This window comes from Lycorma delicatula, chromosome 3 (assembly GCF_047948215.1).
Source record: "Lycorma delicatula isolate Av1 chromosome 3, ASM4794821v1, whole genome shotgun sequence".
In the NCBI taxonomy this organism is placed as follows: domain Eukaryota; kingdom Metazoa; phylum Arthropoda; class Insecta; order Hemiptera; family Fulgoridae; genus Lycorma; species Lycorma delicatula.
The window spans coordinates 30,279,948-30,307,584 of record NC_134457.1 but is presented as its reverse complement, the minus strand read 5'-3'; the positions used below and the strand labels follow the sequence as shown (position 1 = coordinate 30,307,584).

The following is a 27,637-nucleotide window of genomic DNA, read 5'->3' as shown; positions in this document are numbered from 1 at the left end:
ATTTATGAATGAAAATTTGATTTAACATAAAAATATAGTTAAATGAAATACGAGTAAAAAAATGAAAAATGAATTTCTATATCCTTCACGCAGTATCCATTAATGCAGTTTTGAGATATAGAATGCGTACCTACTGTAGACTAAGAATATAAATTCTGTTTTCAATATTTTTCAATATCTTTACTTTCTCTGAGCCTTTGAATATCGATAGCTCTCTCGGTAAGTAGATCCGAAGTAGTTGAAGAGGCCGATATTGAAATATTCACAATCTGCTCACTTCAACAGTTTTTATCCCGTAAAATTTGAAAGTTAAAAAATAAAAAAGGAGTAGAAAATTCATAATACGTGTTTTTTAATTAAATTTTCCTGCAATTAATTAAAAAATATTTTGCTTTTGACTAGAAAAAGATGCGCTTTTATAAAACGTTATTAAAAAAAAACCTGATGGTATTTTGAGATCAAAGAATCTTAATTTGGTTTTTCTACAAGTATGCCTGAGTTGGTATTTGTATTATATAACCAATTTTAGTTTCGATCTATTTATAAGGTAATTAAATTTGTTTTAATTTGCTGAAAATTCTTTTAAAGTTTATTATTATAATTTAATTATGATCTTATGAAAGGTAGTTTAAAAATCGATCTTATTGAAACATTTTTATAATAATTTGTTAGCCAGTATACTAAATTAAAATTATTTACTATGCCCTTATTGTGATTGAGATTTTATCCTAAATGTACCGTCAGTCACAAAATTATTTTACACAAATAAGTTTCCCTAAAATAGTTACTAACAGAGATATGAATTTTTCGAAAGAGTAATAGCTTTTGCAAATACTTGTCTAATGTAATATGTCCGATGTTGTAAAACTAAAAGAAAAAAAAGGTTTTTAACTTCCTCCAAGCGGGAACTTTTACTACTCCCTGAGAATGCATTATAGTAAAATATTTCAAGGAAAAGAAAATCTGTTGTAACTTGCTGTAATAAACATTTTATTATTAAATTTTAAACGGAAATCATCTCCCTCTCTTTTAATGTTATTATGTTTTTGTTTTTTACACTGTCAGAGTCCATTTAGCTGAACTATTTTTAGTTTATTATATTTCAGTATTTTAAGGAAAAGCAATAAAATAGAAAATTAAAATATGTTCCTTAAAATTTTGATAAATTTTCATTGAAAATTCATAAATTGTAAGAAATTACGATATTTATTGTCAGTGTACTTATCGGTAAGTTTTACTTCATCCTTCCCAATTTTTCTTAGTTTTCCTTTGTTCATTCTTGGACTACATTGGTAGTTTTCATCTTCATCCACTTTTGGGGAGTGGGTGTTAAGTAAACCAGTAGATAAATATAATTTAAATATTGCCATAAAAAGAAGTTTGGCCGTGTAAAATCAGTGGATCTTAACTGCCAGAACCCAGTACAAATTTTATTTCCCCATAAGATTCAAACACCATATCTGTAGTACGGGAAGAAACAGAGATATGATAATTTTTTATGCGCTACTCAAACCAACTAACTACTCGTCCTTTTCACAAAAAAAAAATGAATTTGAATATTTCGTTTAACGTTCAAAATAGTTTTAAAAAATAGAAGAGTTGTTATTCATTCTTTTTTTAAAACGTATACCACACACCAAATTTTGTGAATATAAAAAAAATTTAATAAAATGATCCAAGTGTTCAGTAATTCAGGTCCGACAGTTCTAAAAATATGCATACCGACTGAGGTGGAATCACACTTTGTCAGTGATATATTTCCAGAGTTATCTATAATAGAATTATTAAAACATCAAGTGTTCAGACAATGTTAAATTAGTTAGTAGGAGATATTTCATGGAAAATTTACACGATTGAATAAGAATTTTAGCATTCTCAAGCTAATATGGACTGAAGTTAAAAAAATGATTGTTCGCTAAATTATATCAAAACTTTTTGAGTCTTGTTTGTAACTGTCAAACGCATATCGTTCTTTTATTTCTTATCCAATTCAAACAAAGTTTAACCAGCTTCTCAGCTAACTCTTCATTCGTATTTCCTTTTCAAATTTTTGTCGATGATGAAAATAAGAATTTATCTTTTATAACATAGAACTTAGCACAGTGTACTTGTTTTCAAAAACTAATACAGTGTGAAAAGTAATAGTGCAGTCGCACTAGTAGATACACTCTAACCCAACGATCTGTTCTCGATATTAGCAGAAGTCATGTATAGATATAATCCGTACATCTAGTTCCTTCCATGAAATGGTTGGTCTGACCAACCATTTCCATATAATCGAAAATTATCTTAAACAAATAGTTCAATAAACTATTCCCGTATAAAATACAAAACCACGATTAAGTTCAATTAACTTAACTCATAACTTCCTACATAAAGATCTACATTTTAATTAAAATTTAAAAATAAATATAGTTGTTAAGGTTATACTTCTCTTCGCTGTAAAAAAGATTCTAAATGAACAACCAACCAGCTGTGTTATCTGTAATGGTTTGATTAGTATGCTGTTTCTAAATATCAAATCAATTACCGACTAAGATTAGACATGATTTTTTTTTTTAATTTATTTTATAATTTTCCTTGTTAGAATACGTTTGTAAATTTTGAATATTTGGGATCAGAGTTTCAAAATAAAGTAGAACACTCTGTTACTACAATAATAAAAATAATGGAACCGATAAAAGAACTAATGGCCTACTTGATTTACTTTGCTTGGGTGAAGATCGACCGTAAATTTTACGAACTGTTTTCTTGTGACCGTAAATCGCACGATAGTATAATTGCCAAAACCGCATTATCAAACCGCTCAAGACTTAATATAATTTCATTTATGTTCACATGGATAATTCATAAAACTATCCTTTAAGATGAATCAAATATAACTTGATTATTAAGTTCTTTTCATTAAATAAGTTACATAATATTGATTCTAAGAAAGAATAAGATATGACATATTTTAAACATTATTATTCAGTTTCCCAAAATCATAAAAACAAATTTTTAATTTGTAATAAACTAGTAATTATTATATTGCAAATTTTTATCAAAGATAAAATATCATTTATTTTTTTATAAAGTTTTTACTTTATAATAAAACATAGAATCGTCTATATTATAGTTATAAAAGGAGAATAAATAAATTATTATTTATTCTTTCATAAAAGAAGTGGAATAAGAAAATCAAATGATTTATAATAAAGGAATTTTCTTAATCGAGTATTACTATATGGGATTCACAATTACTAAATAATATTTTAAAGTATTTTTTTTATATATTTGATTCGTATCGACTCTTAAGGTTTTAGATATTGCGCCAAGATTAACGTGTTGTAAATTTTCTTGACACTGTCCAGGTTCAAACCCAGGACCTTTGGTTTTTTCTTTTTTTTTTGTTTGTGGGCAAAAAATGCCTGGGCGTTATCATCGCCCAGAATTTTATTAATAAAAGGGTAAAATAACTCCAAATAATAAAACTCATAAGGTGTAAAATTAATATTAATCATGTAATAAAAATTTATTAAAACAAGAGTCAAGAAGGTAAAATAAAACTCAAAACTAATACCGCAGACGAAGTCTTTGAAATATAAAAGTTAAAATAAAGTTATCGAATAAAGAAACTATATAAAACTTACCTAATTCCGATGGGTTGTGCAAAAGGCTCCCTTCTCGGATAATAAAATTAAAGACATAGAACCAAAAAAATCAAAATTGAAAGTAAAGGTTAAAAATTATCAACAACTCTACTAGCATAAAAATATATATGATAATATTTTAAAAATAATATGATACTATTTCCACGGCTCAAACGAAGGATTTTTTATTTTATTCATGAAAATTCCATATTTCATAACGTAAACTAAATACTCAAATTATTAATTGAATTCCCAACGTTTATGTATACAAAGTGCCCTTTAAAGATTAGGCCAAACTCTAGGAAGTAATTCTACTTAACATAGTGAAGAAAATATGCCCAGTGAACATAAATCCGAAAACGCATACTTTTCTGTCTGCCTGCCATTTTATGTTTTTTAAGGAAAAAAAATATTTTTCAAGAACGGTTGGAGATAACGAAATAAAATTTTGTACTTTATTTTAAACTACCATTTTTTAATTAAAAAAAAAAAAATAACAGTACTCTTCGCTGACAAATTTTGTCGTTTGTCGTTGTCGTTTCAATTTTTCAATCTTAAATATTTTAAGAATTATTAGAATTATCAAATTGTGTTGTATTATAAAAATTATGAAGCATTTCTATATGAAAATAAGTATACCTTAGTCGTAAAAATCCGATGAAAAGAACAGAGTTATTGCAAAATGTAGGCCTAAACGATATGGCGGCCATCTTGTTTTTTTATTATCGTGATTTATTGTCGTGGTTTCTGATTAAAATTATTAATTTAGCAATTTTAATCTGAAAATTGATTTAGTTATCAGGTGAATTACGATAATAAAAAAACAAGATAGCCGCCAAATAGATTTACACTACTTTTGCAATAACTTTGTTGTTTGTCGTCGGACTTTGACGACTAAGGTGTCGTTTTGTTCACAAATAAATGGTTCTTAATTTTTATAATAAATACAATTTGATAAGTTTAATAATTCCTAAGATATTTAAAATTGAAAAATTGAAACGACTGCTATTTTGAAATTTATCAACGAACAGTATCGTTATTTTTTCCTATTAAGAAATGAATTTTAATAAAGTACAAAATTTAATTGCGTTTTCTCCAACCGTTCTTGAAAAATATTTTTTTTTTCCTTAAAAACACACAAAATGGCAGACGGATAGAAAAATATACGTTTTCGGATTTATATTCACTGGGCATTTTTTCTTTAGTATGTTAAGCAGAATCACTTCCTAAAGTTTGGCTTCACCTTTAAAGGACACCCGCTATAATTTTTTATTCACTACTAATGTAAAACAAATTCTGTAAAGGATTTCCTTTCATTCATTTTTTTTTTTTTTTTTTTTTTTTTTTACTTTTAAGGCCGCAAAGAGGACCACTTTAGTGTCAGAATAATTCAAGTTTTTTGCCTATCTTTTGGCCTTTAAGTTCTTAGCTTTTACTTTCTCCCAATATTTAGTCGTTCTTAATGATCTTGCTTTACGATCCTCTTCTGAATAAACCATTTTTGTATAATTAAAAGTTCTTACTTTAAAATTGGTATTCGGATCTTTAATAACAAATTTTAATTTTTCGGATTTATTAAGTAAATTTTCGTAAGTCAAATTTAATTCTTGGATTTCTTCTTTAATTTCTTTGATTTATAATGGCGGATTTTTTAAAGACCAAAATTGATCGATAATTTTCTTACTAATCCTATCCTGCGATAATCTTAACAAGTGTGCACAGAAAGAAATTCGCTTCTTTTTCATAGTATCAATTAAGGATTCCAAGTTTTCGTACATGAAATTTATTTCATTCATTTTATATTACATTATTTTATATATATATATATATAAACATGAAATTATTAAAAAAGTATTTAATATTTGTACAGGTTCAATTTTTGCTGTCCAACAAACGTTTAGTAATTTCGATGGCTAGCCGTCATCGTTAGAGTTTTTTCAAACTTAAAATTTATCACAACCACCAAAAAAAAAACACAGTTTCATTGTAAAAGTGTTAGTGATTCTATATCACAAAAACAGAATATAAAAAAATGGTGAATAATACAAACCCCCCAAAAACAGTTACAGTGTAAGGTAACTCTCAAAAAAAAAAAAACAATTGTTTGCCCGGAATCTGAAAAAAATTGATATACAAAGAAATTAAATACTATTTGCTACTCTCAAAAATTTCTAAAATACAATTTTTTGCGTCAAACGCAGAGAAAAAATATTTAGTAAATTAAGTCGTGCAAAAACACGAAAAAATTTACTCGCTAAGGAGTTGTTTCAAAATATAACAAACTGGTTTAGAAAAAAAACTCGAAAAAAAACAAGCAAGCCAGTCAATCGTTAAGAGCAACATCTATTTATAGTTAACATTATTTTGCTATTTATTACTGTGTAACTGAATCAGTCCCGTGGCGAGTAATCTTTTTTTCCAAAAATTTTTCATCACTTTCGTCATGAGTATATAATAACATAAAATAAACAAAAAAGTATGTTTTTAGATCAGTTTAATAAACAATCAACACAATACATAAAAATTACCTTTAGATTGCAGTTGTCGATTTCTTTACACTCACAGCAATGGACCGTCGTTGTCTCCGATACCAACAACAAAGGCATTGTCTTTAAAACCGAAAATACAGTTTCCCCGGGAAAAAATACTTATTTCATATGTACTTTTTTATTTCTCCTAATGTGTACATTGCAATTTGTTCCACTAGTGAACAATAAGCAACCCCCCCCCCCCCACGGGCATCTAAGATGAGGGTGATTTGTATGACTATGACACGTAAACAAGGTGTAATCTTATATAGACTCATATATTTCATAATTACGTATTAATTTCTATTATTTATTATTTTTAATAATTATTACCGCATGTGTATTATTCCCATTTAAGTGGAAATTACCTTATCATAGATCAGCTGATCGTAATTCATCTGTAATTTTACTGTATTTACCTACATCTTAGTAATACACAAAACAATATAATTACCTTAATTATCATTTTTGTTTGTAATTAATAATTATTCATTATCGTTATTATGGCATCATCATTAATAGCATTATATTCACATTCTATTGCATTTATATGTATAATTTATTAGACAGTTTTTTCATAATAAACCTTTTGATACATATGCTAGTATTTTCTGAACCCTGATAGTGTGCGTTATCTGAAGAAATGAAACGTACGTTTGCTTGCTGTCAGAAAATAATAAAAATAGCGGTTTCATTTTCCGGGATGGGAAAGGAGTAAAAAACATGTAAATATGTCAATTATGAAAATAGCTTTTATATAAAGAAAACTGCATAACAAAGCGGTATTACTTATTATCATTTTATGTATGTTTTTTATTATGCGAGAAGTCGCGACCTTTCATAAGAAGCTTAACCATTACTGTAAATAACTACCGTCTGTCGTTTTCTTGTGTTCTTTCACTTTTGTGTTTGAGTGTTTGGCAGAGATTCACTCTACTCCCAAACGGGAAGTCTTGATAAGAAAGAAATAATAATTTATAAAAAATTAGTCATAAAAAAATCGTTTAAGAAAAGAGCTTAACTCCTTAAAAAAATAAAAAAATAAAACATTATTTAAATTTTTAACAATTTCCTGTTTAAATTGTTAAGAAAATAAAAAAAATATTTTGTTCAACAAAAAAAAGTTTTTTTGAGCAATTTATTCTATCAATCGGTCGCCAAAAGGATTGCGAACATATGTAACATTTTTTGCTAAAAAAAATGGAGATCATCCAAACAGCCCACCACAATTTCAATATTAATAATATGCATCACCTCTCATGACCTGTTAGGTAAACTCTAGGAGCTATTTAGGATACTGGTCGCTAAACTGTTTCGAGACTCAGTAGTCGTTTGTCTGTGCCACAAACGGCTACTTATGCTTTAGGGCGACCGAATAGGGTGGTGGCGGGATAAATGCCAAACAAACCAAAATCACCTCTAATAATAAAAACGAAGTAATTAGTTAACAAGTAATAAGATAACAAGGTAACAAAGGTATCAAATAACAATAAAGACAGATAAATGATAAAACAATAAAAGTCACAATACAGTAAAATCAACCAAGTCACAAATTTTAAATTCAGATAAAACCAGTAGTTGCAAAACAATAAAGACACCAAATTCTCAGCAGAGAATCAGTCCGCCGACTAGGAATAAACTACCGGCTTCAACATATATCAAATTCCAATATGCATTCTCAAAGTTTAAACTGTCTTTAACATAATAACTATTGCATCATCCAACGAGTCATGCACGTCAATGATCATTCATGTTCTCAAATATTAGCGAGGTCCAGTACCGTACCCTCCTTAGTCGTCTTACTTCCTCAATATTGTCAAGTAGATTCAACGCCAGATGATTCACATGCTTGTCCAGCTGTGATATGTAGTCTCTTCTGGTCCTCCATATCTCCTCAGGAGCACGTGGCATCCCAAGATACCCGTACACCTCATCGTTCCTAGCTAACCATAGAGCCCCTGATACCATCTTGAGCACCTTCTTTTGAACCCGGTGGTTGATTTCACCGTTAGTGTTACAAGTAGTTCCCCATACTTGTACACCATAGTGATTTCAGGAAAACTTTAACAAGTTATTCGTCAAGGACAAATGAGGCCGTCTACTAAGGAGCCAGTATATTCGTGCAAGTTTAGCATTTGGTTATCTCGTCGTTTCTCTGAAGTGATTCGTCAAGGTCAATCGACGATCTAAATGTAACCCTAAATACCGTACTGTATCCACATAAGGGATGAGATTATTGTCCACTTAAATCGGAGAGCAATTGCTCCTCTTCGTGGTAAATGTCACACGACTCGAAATGGCTAAATTACTTTCACAGTTCCCTTACGCAGCTATTCGTTGATAAGGTCGAGTGCAGCTTGCAGTTGGCTCGAATTAAAGTCAGGTTCACCGTCTAATAGCAAATTCGCTGTGTCGTTTGCGAAGAACGCAAATGTATTATCTGCTACTGGAAAGGTCTGTAGTGTATATCAAATATAAAATCAGACCTAAAACAGAACTCTGCGAAACGCCTGATAGATTGTCTATGCAGACAGACAACTCTTGGTTATATGAATTGAGAAAACCGCCCGTCTACGTAACACAAGACAGACCGGTTGAGATAGGCTTGACTTCAGTTTAAAACGGAGACTGGGAAGCCAAACTTTTTCGAATGCCCGTTGAAAATTTAGGAAGGTTGCCGGTTGCCGTATAGTATTTCTTTCTTTTTAGGCACACATTAATCAAGTAACAATTCTGTTGGCCTTCTCGATGGATAAATAGCCGCCTCTGAAGCCAAATTGGTGATCAGGGATAACGTTACCTTTCTATAAGACTGGCCGTAATCTTCGAAGGAACAACATTTCAAAGAACTTTAAAAGAATAGGAAGGAAGCTTATAGGTCTGTACGAAGATATCATACTAAATTTATTCGGTTTTAAAACCACAGTAATCTGGGACACCATTCATTTCGAGGAGAACCGTGTCATCCGAAGTGTCGCTGTTCACTGCTATACTTCACAAGTGGGTTATGTATGTATGGGAATCCTAAAGATGGTAACTTACAAAACATTTTACCAATCACCAAATTAGATACTGGGGCCTTCCTCTACCTGGAGCACTTCAATCGACAAATCTTTTACGATACTTTTCTTTACTTTACGCAGCTTAACGGGACCCAACGGAAAGAATAAAGGAAGCGGGTTATTATTGGTACATCCCTCCGAATTCTTGTTAATCACTCATACCCCAAATTCGGCGCTGGTCACGACCGTCTCCAATAGCTCATACAGTTTCATTATATTGGTGATATCATATTTAAAATATTTTTAAAATAAAAAAATAAAAATTTTTAAAATAAAATGGTTCTCAAATATTTGTATTTTTTACACATTTCGTTTATTTAATGAATCTCAAGCAATAATATTTTTGCTTAGAGAATCCGTTCGCCATTTTGATTTCTTAAAATTATAAATACTTATTGTCACTCTCACAATTTAACTTAAACTTTTATCATACTTTTTTCATAAATGTCAATGCAACCTTTCAGTTTCTCAGGGGTATAAAGATTGGGAAAAAAACTTTATTCATAATGTATTTTTCAAATAGAATTTAAAAGTATGTTTTTCCGGTTTCTAATTATTATATTACTTTGGTTTTGTTTCCCCTTGCCACTTAACCAATCTCGGAGAAAGTCACATACGACAAAAAACTAACTGTTTTATTTTGTCTATGTGTAACTAACCCAACCCCGGAACAAGTCAAACACGACAACGAGGAAAATGTTTTAATTTTTCTGTGAGTAAATAAACTAATGAAAGAATGTGAATTGCTTTTAATTTTTAAAATAACGAGGTGTCATTTCCATAAGTATACAAATGTAATTTCCGTATCAAAATCTAGCCCATAATTAATTTTTTTGTTATTTTTGCCACTGGAAATTATATAAGTTTCTTTTAAATATAATTTTACATTTACATTAATTCTAATTATTTAAAAGTTACTTATTTTTTAATTTTAATATTTTACTGGTGATAATTATTGTGTTGCAGGTAATTAGTTTCAGATAAAAGAATTAAACAAATTAAAAAGCAGCTTACAAAAGCTGTGAATGTAACAACTTTACTTACACGTTCACATAGCAGATATAGAGGTGATTCAATAAAACAAACAGTTGTGTTTTATCTTTTGTTTTACTTTTTAATTATCTTCATAATTAAAAAGAAAAAATAAATAAAAAAAATCGTTAGTCCTATTCGTTGTTAATCTGTGTTTGTAAAACTGGAGTCTTTTTCTTTAAATAATGTTAGAGAATTTTTTAGTTTATACATATTACGTTTTCATCCGTTTATACTTTCCAAAAACTAAAGGTTCCGAAAATTTTTATTATTTTTCTCACCTTCTGGTTCCATAAGCATTCATTTATATAAATGAATATATATATACCATAGGTTATGTTAAGTGCCAATCACCGTAATGCTATGATTGAGTTCAGTTTGTTTTGAGTTCAAATCCGTCTCCAGTTTGACTTTTTTTTTTCATTTTCTACAAAATTAATTTTATAAATATATATATATATATATATATATAATACTTTCTTTTTATTTATGCGTGTTGATTCTATAAACATTTGCAAGGACAAACCAAACCCAATTAAATTTACTCTAGTTACCTATTATAAATATGTATATAAATAAAATTAGGCTCTATCCTTCAAAAATAAAGTTACACAATTCTAAAATATGCATTATACGCTTTTCAAAAATCAATTTTTAAATGTTTTTATTTATCACGTACTGTCTGATCAAAATCGCGTCATACCTTGCAATATTCATCCAATTTTTTTTTTTTTTTGGATGATTAATTATTTCACCATATAAGCTGAAAGCTTGTGCATGTTAAGGATGGACTTCATACTAATCAATATGGCTTCAGGCGAGGGCGTTCCACTTTACAAGCGCTCAGGTGGTTAGTCTCCTCGGCAGGAAGAGTACGTAGTGGGACATGGCGAACGCGGCAGATTCCGCTCATGACTTCACTGGACGTTCGCAACGCGTTCGGCTCAGTGGAGTGGGAAGCCATAATGGCGGCTCTCACAGTTAAGGGGGTCAGTGCTTACATCAGAAGGCAGATCGAAGAATATTTGTATGACAGGCAAATGAGGATTGAGACTGGATGGTCCGATTAACTGTAGTCTTGGCCGAAGAGTTCCACAGGGATCAGTGTTAGGCCCCCTCCTCTGGATTCTTGTTTACGACGGTGTTTTGAGGATTCCCATGCCGGCGACAACTGAACTAATTGCTTAGGCCGACGATCTGTGCATTCTTGTAAGCGGAGCTACGTAAGAAGTGGAGGCAAAAGGAAATCAAGCCCTACAAATGGTTTAAACATAGTTGGGTGATCATAGTATGGATCTATCCGTACATAAATGCGAATATATCATGTTTACTGTTCGGCGTCCGGTAAGGAACCTTGTCTTAAGGGTAGACGGCCAGACTATAAATAGGCGGGCATGTATACGCTAACTGGGAGTCCTGTCGCACAAAAACCTGAAATTCAGGGACCACGTCCTGTATTGCTGCCTAAAGGCCGTAGAAACGGTTCGGTCAATGCCTTGTTGGCTAGACATAGAAGAGGAGACTCATCGCCTCTGTAGTGGCCTCTTCTTTGCTATATGCGGCCCCGGTATGGATGGATCGCTGCCACAAACGTTAGGCGTAATATTGTGAGCCTTCAGGGTGTTCATAGGAGTGTTCTGCTTGCTGTCATCGCAGGATATTGTACGGTCTCGTATGAGGCGACTTGCGTCCTGTCGTCGGTTCCTCCGATTGAGCTGTTGGCCCTGGAACGGACGTTCTATTTTGACGGTTAGGGTAGGTCTGAGGCCGCAGATATAATCCGTAGATAGTGGAAGGAGAGGTGGCGGTCAGGAGACCGAACAGGCTGGACCAAGCGAATTGTCACGAATCTTAACCTTTGGCTTGACAGGCGGCACGGTGAGCTCGATTATACGTGTCTCAATGTTTTACGGGGCACGGTGCTTTTAAAAGTTACCTGTACAAATTCCACAGAAGGTCCTCTCCCCGTTGCATGTATTGTGACGGGGAGGATGACGCAGAACACACCATATTTGTGTGTAATAAATGGCAGAATCAGAGAAGAACGGCCGGGATTAATGGCTTCAGGTAGAGAATCTTTTGACGTTTATTTGAGGGTCAGAGGCCAACTGGAGGAAGTTTGAGACCTTCGTGACCGAAGTCCTCACCGCCAAAGTGGCAGAGGGGAGGAGAAGAGAATTCTAGATGATGTCAGAGTAGAGAAGGGTGGACAGCCCCATCCGTGAGTGGTCGCATGCTTAGGTGTGAGGCCTACAATGATCGGGTGGAGACTCCAGGGACCAGTAGGTGGGGAAAAAGTTGACCGAGACCCGGCTGCGGAGGGGGGGATGCTGGGAACGGCATAGCCGAGCCTGGTACTTCCCCTTCCCGTGGATAGAGGCAGTCAATGCTAATGACCGAGACCCGGTCTCTGACGGGCGGGCTGGGAACGACATAGTCGGGCCTGGTTACCGTTCGCTGGGGATTTGAGGCAGTCAACAGAAGATCCAACCTGGTGGGGCGATCTGCCGTGCCGGATTTTTAGCCGGTGGGTGGGGAGGCCTCCTTTGAGTTAAAGGACACGCCCCCGGACCGAGTATAATTAATTGGATGTCCGGCCCCGGGATGTAGGGTTAAAAAAAAACGGTAGGGGAAAAATTGTGCAGGAAGGCAACGTTTGGAAATTTAAAACAAATTGTTAGGGATGTAGGATGTAGAGGATATACTGAAATGAAACGACTAGCAGTAGATATGGAATCTTGGAGAGCTGCATCAAACCAATCAAAGGATTGAAGACAAAAAAAATCATCTTGTGTAATTTGATGGTAGTTCTTTGTTTTTTATTTCTTTGGATAATAAATTTCTAAAATATTATATACATATATTTTTTTTAATATTCTATGTTAGAGAAAATTGTTGCGTACTACCCACTTTACAGTGTTTTATATAAGTTATAATTGCCACTTATTCTGAACTCTGTTCTCAATAAGGGGATTTTCCTGATGATATAGAAATTTTTAATTTGGAAGACACCGTTACTGACTAAAAATTCCCAAATATATATACATTTAATTAAATATTTTACCTCGTAAAACAAGTATTATTATATAATAAATAAAATAATTATATAACAAAATAAAAAATGGAAGATTTGTACAACATACAATATAATTATTAATATAATATTAAATTTTAAAAGTAGCTTGTTTCGTAAGTAAAATCTTATTTTCTTCGTCTTTGTATTTTTATATAAGATTCGCATAACATTGATTCTTCGAAAATATTATAACCCTTTTAAGAAATATATGTTTGTATTATTTCGAAGTTAGTATAATTTGTTTCAGTTTTAAGATAGAATTGGTTTGAAAACAGGTTAAAATTAATTACACATTTTTCTGATTATATTTTCTTTATTTTTATTCCTGTTTACAAAAACTCAATTATAAGATAATTACGAAATGTTATTAAAAAATTTGACTCTAAGTTAAACAGGGTGTTCTCGCATAAACATAATTGTAAAGTAAAAACTGATTTTTTTTAATATATATATATATATAATTAATTTCTACTGCGATTAATAAATCTTTGAGTTTCATATTTATATTAATAGGAAAAAGCAGTTGGAGCAGAGATTGTAATTGTGCAAGTACGTTCCTTAATGAAAAACAGATCTGTTCGTAAAATAAATATATGGGTGTGATTATGAGTGAAAAGTTTACATACAAATCCTTTCATGAATTTAAATGATTTACATACAGATTTTGCTAATAAAATATTTTAACACAACTGTTTATATATATAATATACATAATGTTGGTAAACTTGGAACTGAGAATATAGCAGATTAGATTTTCCAAAAACAATAATTTTTCATTGTAAGATGATGGATATTGAATAAGTCTGACCGGAAGCGGCAGAAACTTTGAGTATGAAAAGGTTCTACAGAAAAAGGCTGAATATTTTTATTAGAATTTGATTGTAACGTAGATTTTCATGTGTATATATACCCTGTCTACGATAGTTATCAGGGTAGTTCTTAATGAAATATATAGATCATCAACTTTTCGGTTAATTTTTCCTCTTTTGACAGATTTTGAAATCCTGATTTAATTCATCCGTTACACCCTATTTGGATATAGTAAGTTATAGAAAAACATACTATTATGATTGTACTACTGACATTTTAAGAACGAAAAACATTTTTTTTTTTTTTAATTTTCGCTGTGAAGTAAAAGAAAATCTTCCGTTACGTTCTAAGGTGTGAAAAATAAAATTTTACTTTGTGGTAAAGCAATGTTTACAAAAGAAAAAAATCAATTTCTTTTATTTCCTTTTTTTATGTCTTTATGTTAAATAGATGGATGAATGTTACGTATTAAGTACGACAAGGTATGACTTGTCCTGATAGGTATGATATTTAACATTTGCTTATTTAAAAAACCGAAAAAGTTTGCTATATCTATCACAAGTTAATAATCAAATTGTAACTGTAATATAAATTAATAAGTACTCATAAATTATTAACGTTGGCCAATTTCAGTAAATTAAATGATTCGTAACAATCCACCGGGTTGGTCTAATGGTGAACTCGTCATCGCAGATGACGAGTTCTAAGGTTCAAAGGTTCAACGAGAGTTCTAAGGTTCAAATCCTAGTAAAGGCAGTTAATTTTATGCGGATTTGAGTACTAGATCGTGGATACCGGTGTTCTTTGGTGACTGGATTTCAATTAATCACACGAGTTGTCGACCTGAGTTTGTTCAGGACTACACTTCATTTACATTCACATATATATCATCCTCATTCATCCTCTTAAGTAATACTTTACTGTGGTTTCGGACACGAAACAAAAAAAGAAAGATGATTCGTAACAGTTACTTAAGATTTTAATTGAATCGAAGATGGACATTAACTATTAGTTAATTGTTAAGTTATTAGTTGTTTTAATTTTTATTCCAGCTCAAATCAAAATTTAAAGAACGTATGAATCAGTATTATGTTTAACCTTTTAGATTGGTTGTTTTTTACTTAGCTGCTTTTATGAAAAATATCCCACAAATGATGTAAAAAGACAGCTACCGATCGTAAGCTAAAGCTTCATGGAACGTTTAAAATGTTTTATTTTTATAATTAATAAATTAACCTATGTTTACCAAATTGTTTTGTGATTATTTCTGGAATTTTCAAGTGAAGGTACTTTGAATAAGAAAGTTATATCAGACTTCTCCATATTGTCGCGTCTTCGCGGTTCGATCAGGATATTGAGAGACTGACAGTTGAGAATGTTAATACAATTACAATTTATTGGTTAAAGAACATAAGTAAAACAAGACAAATCAATAATAATAATCAACAACAATAATAATTAGAGTAATGACAATAATAAATAATCAAATAACGATGGTGGTAATCACAACCACAATAACAATAGTAATAATAATAATAATAACAGTGATTACATACAAAAGAGAATTTAAAGTAACTGTCAGGATTTATTAACAGGTAAATAAATAATGAAAACCAGAATTCAGTCCCATTGACAAAAGATATTTGCATGACCGCTAGTCTTAACACTTTTAACCCCTAGTCTTGTATTAACAACAATAGATAAGACAAGTATAATATTCTTCCACTCCAAATACCTTTGCTATTCACAAATAAAACTACCCTAACAACTTATGAATGAATACATTATCTCTTTCACATATAGTCTTACGGTAACTCACCGAACCATTTCCACTTGTAACGTCACCCTAATCGCGCCCAACTTAATTCACAATATAAATTCGCTCCTTAACTGACCTCCCCACAGAATACTCTCGCTGACTGATATCTCGCAGACTCACATCTTACAGACTGAAGTCGTAACATCTCGCTTAAATTGATTCGCAGAATTCATTTCAACTGGTCTTCCCCGGAGTACTTATATACTCTTTTTCTTTACCAGCCGGACCGGAACCAACTCGAAACGTGAGAATGATCGTCCGCCCTCACAAGTTCCCATGAAATTCCAACTCTGGTCCGGTAAATTTTCTCCCAGAACAAACATTTGTTTAGGTATGTCAGTGGGCAGCGGGAGAGTTCATGAACTTGAGCCAATCGTGGTTTTACTTCCTTCTCTATTCTTTCCTTTTCTTCCGAAAACCTCTTCATCCGTTCACTATGTTTCTTCTTCCTCTCCTCCATCCATCTTCTTCCTATCGTTTCCCTTTTCTGCCGCTGTTCAATTTTCTTATTTTTAATTTTATCCCTAAGTTTCCTTTTGTCTTGATTTCTTCTTCTGAGATGTTCAACCGTTCCAGGTCCCCTTCAACCAAATGGACTTTAATTTACTCGCTTAGGTGTATATAAATTTAAAAATATGTACAGATCGTCTTAATGTACAGTTTAAACAATTTTCAACTTAAAATATCTAGAAATACTTAACATTGGGACCACCATACGAACTTTCTCATAAACTCTTTTTAAAAAAAATCATCGAAATCCGTTTGATGAAGAATGAGCCTTCGTTACACTACATAAAATAGGAAAAATTGAGAATTTTTTTCTAGCAGTTGGTTAAAAAAATAGCAGTATGTATTTATATTATTTTAAATGTAAAGGCAGCTATTTTTACGCACAGAGAAAATTCGATTTTAAATGGCTTCAATAAAATAAGGAATTGTTAGTTCGTACCGCACGTTTTTCTTTATTCACGCTCAAAGCCTACTCTTCATCGATTGGATTTATTTAAATCGCTCATTAATTTTATTAAAAAAGTTTCTCTGATGATCGCATTTCACAGGAAACTTTTTTTGGATAAAAAGTTATATTATCTACATCGGCAATTTAAAGATATTTTTCTTTTTTTGTCATTATCGTTTCATAATACTGGATTGTTGTATGAAAATAAAAGAAAATTAGTAGGAAAACTTAGGGTAAAAGGAATGCATATCCTGTATTTCAGAGAGTTTTGTCTCACACTCGCCAGCAGTCAGTTTAAGTTTTTTCTTTTATTTTTACTAAGCCTTAGTGTTTTTTCCTGTAAGTTTCTTTCAATCGAATTATTTTCATACGAACCGCTTTATTTGGGCCGATTCATATTTTTTATAATTTTTTTTTTTTTTAATTTAATAATAATAATAATAAAAACGATTTCAAGAAATAGACAAATACTTCAACAATTCTTCTTTAAATTTCAGCTTTTTGAAGTCAATATCAAATGAATAGTATGTAAATTATGATTAACTTTTTTAATTTTCCATTAATTAAAAAATTAAATTAAAAAAAAAATGAATTACATTATTTTGCATATTTTAATTTTTTTTTTCTGGCAGCTTTATTTTTGTTACAATTTTATTTTATTTCAAAACTATATTATTCAGTCATAAATTAATTTTTCTAAAAAGAATATTTAGTGTTACTGTTGTAATTTTAATAAGTAAAAAAAATTAGTAATAGAATAAATTTATAAATTTAAAGAAAAAATTTTAAAAACATTTAACCTACTGGGTTGGTCTAGTGGTAAACTCATCGTAGGAAATCAGCTGATTTCTAAGTCGAAGTTCTCAGGTTCAAATCCTAATAAAGTTACTTTTATTCGGATTTGAAAACTAAATAGTGGATACCAGTGTTCTTTGGTGGTTGGGTTTCAATTAACCACGTATCTCAGGAATAGTCGACCTGAATTTGTTCAAGACTACAAATTTACCGCTACAGTGTCATTATACTTATAAGCCGCTAATGATTTTAATTGTTAATGCGATTATAAAAAAAATTATTAAAAAATAAATAAATAAATTTATAAATGTAATAAATCAGCATGGGATTTAATGAAAATATTTATAATTCAATTTTTAAAAAAATATTAATAAACATTATTTTAATATTAAATAATTAATGTTTCACTAAAAATGAAAAAAGTAATATTGTACGTATTTTTCTACTTTTATAAATAGAAAACATATTTTTTGTATTTATAATTTAAAATACACATGATTTTATCTTTTATTAAATATAAAACTAAAAATAAAATAAAATAAAACAGATCTATTATAAAGACTTCAGTAATAAATAATACTAATGATTAATAAGAGAAAAAAAAATAAAAACCTTTAATAAATTAAAAAAGTAATTTTATTGTGCAATTTTCTGTTTTTTTTTTTTTTTCTGAAGGTGTAATGTGTAACACAAATAAAAGGGTAAATGAAATAACTGTAAAATTTTGTTTTAAATTGAAAGAATAATTTGAGTTGTTATTATTATTATTATTATTATTAATATTATTCTGAATTCAAAGTAAAAAACGTAGTATGGTTATAGTGCTAATGAGCAATTTACTATTGCCAGAGATATCAAACGAGTTCTATATATATATAACACTGACATCCTCTCTTATTCTCTGTCTTAATGTTAGTCAATCTATCCGTCTGTCTGTCTTTTGGTATGTCTTTTCATTCTCTCTCTCTCTCACTCTCTCTCTCTCTCTCTCTCTCTCTCTCTCTCTCTCTCTCTCTCTCTCTCTCGACATTTCCTTCCTTTACTGAAACCATCAAGTTTTAAACGGCTGAAAGATCAGAGAGTTGCTAATTACTATTACACCGGTCATTCTAAGCAACCCTACTACTGTAATGTGCCTTATGTAGCGTCTGCGTGCTACTAGTGCGTGTAGCGTGCTTGTTATCAAAGCAGTTTAATTAACGCAAAAGTTACGTAAGGATAAACCGCATATCTAATTAACATAAATTTTTGTACCACCTGGTAATTTTCAAATAAAAGGTCTTTTTAAACGTTACCGATGATGTATTTATAGGTTAAACTTTTGTTTAGTTTTATTTTTTTGTTATTTATTTTTAGATAAATTACCTTACTTTTCTTATTATGTTACCGAAAAGACACCCGCAAATCAAAATTTGAAAAAATCTTAAAAGTTATTCCTAATAATTATTTATCTCAATTTTTTCCGTAAAGATACATCATAATTTGAATTTGAATCTCATTACAATTTAAGGGATTCTTTCGTTATAGCCCCACAATTACCGGATTGATTCCTATTTATTTAAAATTATATACAAACATTACCTATAATAAAATTAAGACTTATATTTTAGTTTAAAATGATATAGTACGTTACGCAATGAGCGGTTAATTATAGCTATTAATGCACGAGTGCGAAGTAAGTTACGACACGAGCCTTGGCGGTTGTAATATAAGAAAATGTAGAAATTTAGTTACCTATTTGTGTGTTTTCAAATTAACCTCTGCTTGGTAACTGCTAAATCGGATTAAAATCAAAGAAAACAAGAGATAAATATTAAAAATTAAAAAACACAACTACAAAAAAACATTACTGACAAACATTGTTTTTTAATATAAGATAATTAGTAATGTAGAATAATTAAAGAGCTTGCGGGTGAAAATTTTCTATATTGTATTTGTAAGTAGTATAATTCTGTTTTCAAACTTATTAAATTTATTTAAACATATATATATATATATATAGGGTCGTATCCCTATTCATATGTACATACATACATATTTAAATAGCCTATGACACTCTCGGTAACGCAAGGATTGCAACGCGGGGTAAAACATTTTAATTGGTTCAGCCGCTAAGCTGCTGCGGTGAAACAAACATACATACACCCTAAATGCATTACACTCCTTTTAGGTAGTCATTTAATAAATTATTAGAGTGAGTAAATAAACCACAGTGAGTATTTTTTGAAAGTAAATTTAAAATATTTTAATTTTTCAAAGATATAAATTTATTATATTAAAAACAGCTGTTTTTGTATCTTAAGTTTATTATTAATAAAAATTGATTTTTTTTTTGTTTTTCATAAACTTCATTAAATCAATTTTCTCAGAATAAAATTTTCAACGCGTTTTTATAATAAAACTTACGCATTTATTAATCATTTAACAAAGTTATTGTACTTCAAACTTAAAAAAATGTTTTTCATCATCGAATTCTTCTATTTTACGTTGAGTATCATGAAAACCACCGGTAAATAAAGTTCTGGAACCTGTTTTATTCAAGTCAGGTAGAAAAACGTAATCCATCGGATTCGTCTAGTGGTGAACTCATCAACGCAAATCAGCTGATTTCAAAATCGAGAGTTATAAGATTTAAATCCTAGTAAAGGCAATTACTTTTATACAGATTTGCATATTAAATCGTGGTACCGATGTTCTTTGGTGGTTGGGTTTTAATTAATCACACATCTGAAACACACCTGAGACTGCAAAAGACTACACTTCATTTACATTCATACATATTATCCTCATTGATCCATTGATCCACTAATACCACTTTGATCCACTTTTAATCCATCCACTTTTATATCCATTCATCCACTTTTAATACCTTAAGGTGGTTCCGAAGACTAAACAGAAAAAAAAAGGTCAAAAAACATAAGAAGCCATCAAGTTTACCTCTAAAATACTGAAATTTCACCGGGGGAACTGAAATCCGCGCGCAAATATTTTGCTAGCCGTAACTCGATAACAATGCGTTTTCAGACTTATGTTTCTATGAAAATTTTTCCTTGTTACATATTTATATAGCCTATGACACTCGCTGTAACGAATTCTAAAGCGTACGGATTCTAAAGCGGGATCATATATCTAAATCGGTTCAGCCGTTGAGCTGCTACGGTGGAACAAGCAGATATACATACATATATACATACTCTCTGTTCATTCTAAGAAGATATCATATAAACATACTGCAGATGACAGAGTGCTTTAGAACAGTGTGCCTAAAAAATAATGCATACTGAACTTACAGTTTTTTGTAATTCCTCACAAAATGTTATACTCACTTTACACTTAATTTAATTATAATTATTATAGTTCTAATTACTATTATAATCTATTTAATTATGTATTTAACTTTAATTATTTATTTAATTTATATTTATTTTATACTAAACTTATAACGTTTTAATTCCTCACAAAATTTTTAATATAATAAAACTTACGAAAACAATAATATCCCAAACAATAATTACCATATTAATAAAAATAATTTAATAAGTAAAATATATAACTTGAACAAAATCTTACCACTTCGAAACATTAAGAAAATTGCTTATCATATTCTCTGTCAGTGTCCGACAAACACTGGATTCCCTCTATTATATCCGGTTCTTCATCACTGCCAGACGTTGGCGTTGACGACGAATCATCTCCAACACATCAATTATTAGTTCGTCGACCACAACATCGAGAAAATTGTCAGAGTCCCGCATTTTCTTTTCTTCTTTTGTAACGTGCTTTACGCACTGTTTCCACTTATCGGTTGATAGCTCGTTCACGCCTTTATCAAGCAGGATTTTAACGTCTTTCATTTTAAATGTATTATTATTTCGAGCAACATAACCTTTTACTTGGCACCACACTAACTCAGTTGTGATTTACAATGATAACGGGGAACCTTAATACCGTATGACCTTTCGTTTCAGCCAAATCATCGATTAAAAGTTTATTAAATTTGTCACGATTGTGTTTTACATGTTCAAGAAGTTCTGCTTTTAAATTGTTTTCTCCAAAGTGGATTTTTTTTATCGCAGCCGTAAAGCAATTTCTTGTTTCCTCTATTAACTGTTTGGAAAATTTCCCAGTTTTACACTACACTGTAATGAAGCATTGTCCATTACAATAATATTATTTTCAGGTAATAGTAACAATACTTTTCTAAACCACTTCCTAAAATATCTCCGTTCATGTTATCGTGGTAGTCTCCAGATTTTTGGATTCAAAAATGAGTAATCCTCCCTCTAAAAATCCATTTTCTTTGCCAATATGTACCACAATTAATCGCTTTCCTTTATTTTTTTAAGGTTGCAGGCCCCTGCTTAATCGTAACAGAAATTCTGTTTTTACCGATGTAACCGTCATATCCCACCAAATTCTTGAAGTGGTGTGACCTTCATTTACCCACGACTCATCAAAATAAAATATATTTCTACCCGTTATTCTATAATTTGCTTTTCTTCTTTTTTTTCTTTTAATAATTATGCCGCCAAATTATGATCTCCTGTCGTTCAACAATTACACTTTATTTCTTTTAATAAATTAAAAATTAATCGACAACAGTAATTTGTATAAACAATTACCTCCAATCTTTGGTAAACTCTTGTCACATTTTATCACAGCCAGAAATTTTTTTAAGGTCATCTTGAAAAAATAAATTATATACAGTCAATCTTATTACATTTTTGTCAAATTCATCCCATTTTCCTAGAACAGGTTTTTCACGTTTTCTATTTTTAACAGAAGTTTCTACCTTTCCTCTCGTATTTATTTCAGTCGGTAATCTATTAATACTACTAACCGACACACTAGTTAATTCAGAAGCAAGTTTCATTATTTCCTTTTTAACCAACGATTTTTCTCCAGCAGTTGATTGAACTTTTTAAAAGCTCAGTTTTAAAAGGAGCAGTTTTTCTCCAGCTTATTAAAAGACGTTCCTGAATTATCAGCCATATCGATAAACTATTCGAGTACACACATATACAGAGTAATCACACTATCAAATCTCACAATAATCAATAATAATCGCACAGTAAATAAATCGTACAATAATCACACAATAACCGAATATACACTTACACTCACGCGTACCAAAAAAAGTACTGAAACACAGAACTACAATTAAAAGAAAATAAAACATATCCAGTATGGAATAAGAGAATTTATACTGCAATTTTGAAGCTGGTGATAAACAACTATTTGTTTGTAAACGCCCGGTAGTTACAACAGCTCGGCGCGTACATTAGTGTGTTGTATATACACGCACTACCACGCTCGCAGTTTATTTATTTCATATCTCCTTAGAATGAACAGAGAATACATACACCCTAAATACATTACACTCCTTTTTGGGTAGTCGTGTAAAAACAGTTGATACATTAAACAATACCCGCTTCTGATTGGTCAGTGGTTGAAAAAAGGTGCTTTTGATTGGTTGAACACCTTCATCATAATAAAAATATGTTTCATAATGAACCCCATTATGATAGATGTTGAGCTACGTAATTTATACGTTATAATTCAGCTGTAGAAAAAATAAATTTTCATTCAACCAGTATACCTGTTTAGTCGAGATAAACTTGTTTTAATTCATTTTTTACTTCCTTGTACGAAAAGAAGCAAGTACTGTAATCGCGAATAATTTCGATTTTCATATTTCAACTGAAATATCAATTTCGACAATCTCTGAATCCATTTTGATTAGTTTCGGCGTGACGTCTGTACGTACGTATGTATCTCGCCTAACTCAAAAACGATTAGCCGTAGATTGTAGAAATTTGGATTTAGGATTGTTGTAACATCTAGTTGATCACCTCTCCTTTGATTGCAGTCGACTGGACCAAAAATGAACAAAAAAAGACCAAAAACCAAAAACGTTTGGATTTTGTTCTTTTTCTTAACTACAGTAATAAGCCCTCATTGATAGCTTTTTAATGATATATCATGAGTGGTACTTATTTTCATTGGTTCCAAAATTATAGCCAAATAGAATTTTAATTAGTTAGATATTTGGATCTTATAAGGGGAAGGTACATCGGCTGGAATTCGACTTCATCTCTTTTTTTTTAACTTTTTTTTTTTTTTTATTTAAATATATTGATTTATTAATAATTTATTAACCTCTGGTTGAAAAAAAATCAGGAGTTATTAGTGAAGTAAACTTTTCATTATAATTCAAATTTTTTACAGAGGTTAATAATTATTAATAAAGCAACATATTTAAATTGAAAAAATAAGTTTACAAAGGATATAAATATATGCAGTCGGGTTCGAACCGATGTGTCCATGGTTACGGATCTGACACGTTCTCACTTACACCACATAACTACTTGAGCGACGTGAAACAATATGAATATTTAAACTAAGATAAAATGCTGATACGGACCCCACAAAAAATTTGATGCAATATGGTGTCCACCACAATGCAATTGTGTAACTGTCTGCTTTATCAAAGAATTGAAGAATTGTATCTCACTTTCAAATGAAATAAGTTTAAATGAAATGCAGCAAAAAATGTATATATGTAATTTAATAAGCGTACAAGGAAGTCATGTGTTGTCAACATCAGATTTTTATTATAGTTTTCCTTACCAGGAAAGAGATTTGATTCTTTAGAAAGAATCTTAAAATTTAAAAATAATTATATTTTATAACTGAAGATAAATAACTTTTGTTACTACAATAAAGGTTTTTAGATTGGTTAAACAAAGACGATTTATTTTTAGTTAGAATTAAAGTTAGGTTTGTGTTTTAATTAAAATTTCATTGTCAATTCACTATGTAAATGCAATTATTTATCGGGAGGAAAATACACATTTAACGAATTCTGAGTGATATATATATATATGAAGTGGCAAGGATATTACAAAAAAGTTACTAAACTGAAAAAAATATATATATACATTTTTTTTTTACTATATAGGCTTATAGAATAGACTTTAAACGGTTTAAAGTAAACTTTAATGAAAAGGTGAAATTTATTCAAATTTTACCTAAATAATAGCTATTGTTTGTAAATAATTCCTCACATATCAACAAAATTACAAAACTCACAGAAACATATTAACCTTCACTTTGGGATATGAAAACGACAAAACTTCTCGGACCTCAAAATCACAAAGCATGGAACACAGAAACATTGTCCAGAGGTATTCAAAATATATTGAAAACTTATAAGTGGAAAATTCATTTGACCCTTCATATCATCCAATACAATATAAATCTTCAGGATTCAGAACCATTTTGTACAGATTCTCTTTTACAATAAGGCTTCTAAAATAAATTATACGCAATAAAGTATTTAGTTGTAGCCAATGACCACAATGAATACAACAGAAGATAAGCTCCCGTACAAATTTCAGCACAGCAAAACATAAGCAGTAATAATATCTTAATTAACAACCACATTGAAGTAACTGCTCATAAATTAAAAGAAAGAAAACAGGTAATAATTTCGCATACTGAACTACAATGCATACGATAAAAATAAAAGCTTGTTTGCACGAAACAGACAGTCGCTGTATAAGGCATTATATTACTCATTTCTCGTAACATTAGGCTCATTCAGAAACCGATTATTCTGCAATACTGTTTGTTTAACTATTTTCATAAATAGTAAAAATTCTTTCCGCAATTAAAATCTATTTATAATTTTGTTTAATTTCAAACAATAATTTCTTTAAAAATATTTAGCGTACTTGTAAATATTTCTTACTGTAATCGGTACAAAAACGAATTATTTATACTTGTATTAATAGATTAAAATGACTCCTCCATCAAGAGAGTTATATAATGAATGACCATTTTATACGAAATAAGGTTATTAAAATTTTCGCTTGAATAGGGTGACTTACCGGAAACGGACGGTTCTCAAATGAGCAGTACAAAGTTAATTTAGAAAATAATATTATTTTGTTGTTACACAAATAAAGATAAAAATAACCTATTTGATTAAAAGTTGTCATTTTTTTTAAATTATTTCACTCATGTGGCCATTCATTTGAATGCAGGTTTCCAACCTATTTAGAAAATCATCCAAAACTCGGGTCAACACGTCTTGTTCAAACAAATGCACTTCTGTAATTATATCTTTCAAGTGTATTAAATTACGGGGTTTGTGAGCATAAACACGTTTTTTCATATAGAAAAGACATCGCAAAATATTACACCGCGAATAACGAAGTTGCGAATACGAGAGAAGTGCAAATAAGGAGATTTCACTGTATAATATATAATTCAGTATATCTCTAACCATAATCTTTTAAAACAATTCAGCATTAAAAATGAAAAAAAATCAATGAAATGATCTCAAGTTATATAAAAAAAGAAGGTGAAGAAAATAAATCTGTCTGGATGAAAGTTTACCTTCAACCGTAAGCTTTTATGATTGAATAACAAAAATAGAAGGTTAAATTTCAATTTGTTTGTATAAAAATTATAATTGAACCTTTTTCAAAAGTAAACAGTATAATTATCTTTAAAAGAAATTAATTAACCAATTTTATAGATTTCAAAACAGATTTACATTCCTTTATAAAAAATTTTGTTTTTTAATGCAATTTGAAATCTGTTTTTATCGAAATATAAATACTAGCTAGTCTTTATTATTTTCTTTCATCTGATAGAATTGGTAATAATAAAAATAAATTTTATTGGTTCTTTATACTGTTTCATTATATGAATTTTCTATTATGTGCTTAATTATATTTTATCGTTCATGATAGAACAGTGCCAAACACGGTTGTATGTAGAATATAGTGTAATCAATGATTTTTTCTGCAATTGCTGTTCTTTAATGATTGTACGGAATGTTTAATTTTTATTCTAATAATTTGTTTTCCTTTTGTTATCGATCTCTATTGGCTTATATATTTTATATTTCAGATATTCCACCACAGCAGTTTTATTACCGCTCTTGCCTCTTCCTTTATTGAATACTGCTGCTTTTGGGTTTCTTTTTGTGTACAATATATTTTTTTACCTATTCTTTATAGAAATATATCTTTTGTTGAAAAAATCATTTCTGATTTCCCATAAAAATCATTTCCCATATGGTGCAGCTTCTTGTGATTCATAAATAGCTTTTATAATATAAAATCTATTTGTTTTTTATATCATATCAGTCATACTACGATTATATTCAATTAATTTAACAGTTGGGTATATTCTTGCAGCATTTCCGTCTGCAAATTCCTCTGTTAAAGGTACCTCCCTTCTTTCGCAAAGCATCTCCAACTGGCGAATTGTAACTTCCCCAAAACGCGAGTTATTTAAGAAATCAATGAATTCTATGTCATTTCTTTCTCATGTTTATTGTTAGCTCACAAAATGAAAAAACTGATGCCGCAAATTTATTTCTGCTTCACACCAAGGAGGTTGAACAAAATGGCCGTTGATTAGAGGAATCTGCATTATATCAGCAAAAAGCACATTAATTCCGCCGATAACTTATCGTTACTAATCAGACACAGAAGATTATGAAATAATTATTTATTTTTTAAAATAGAACCGAAATCAAAATGCGCTAAAAAGTAAAAAATAATTTCATCCAAATACGTAATTAATTCCTTTGACACTTTTTTGAATCGGTGCCTGCTTCCGCAAAATTAATTTCTATTTATAATATAAATTTTTTCTATAATATTATGTACGTATACTTCATAAAAACCAATACCGATATTACGTCAGTGGAACGTTTTTTATATACCCCATCTATTTAAGTATCACATAATGACCACATATTTTGCCGCCGATTTGAATAATGGTAAACTGAAAAGTTGTTTTGATTAAAAGATAAGAACCGTAAAATCAAAATAAACGTATTTATAGCTCACTAATTGTATACTTGGCTTCAACCGTGTTCCCTAAATAGGAAATGGTAAAAGAA

General features: G+C 30.2%; 1 protein-coding gene across 1 annotated transcript in view; it reads left to right on the top strand.

The window, feature by feature from the left end:
• The window catches only part of LOC142320832 (uncharacterized), a 136,503-nt gene that overhangs the window by 71,848 nt on the left and 37,018 nt on the right, over positions 1-27,637 (top strand). The window lies entirely within an intron of this gene.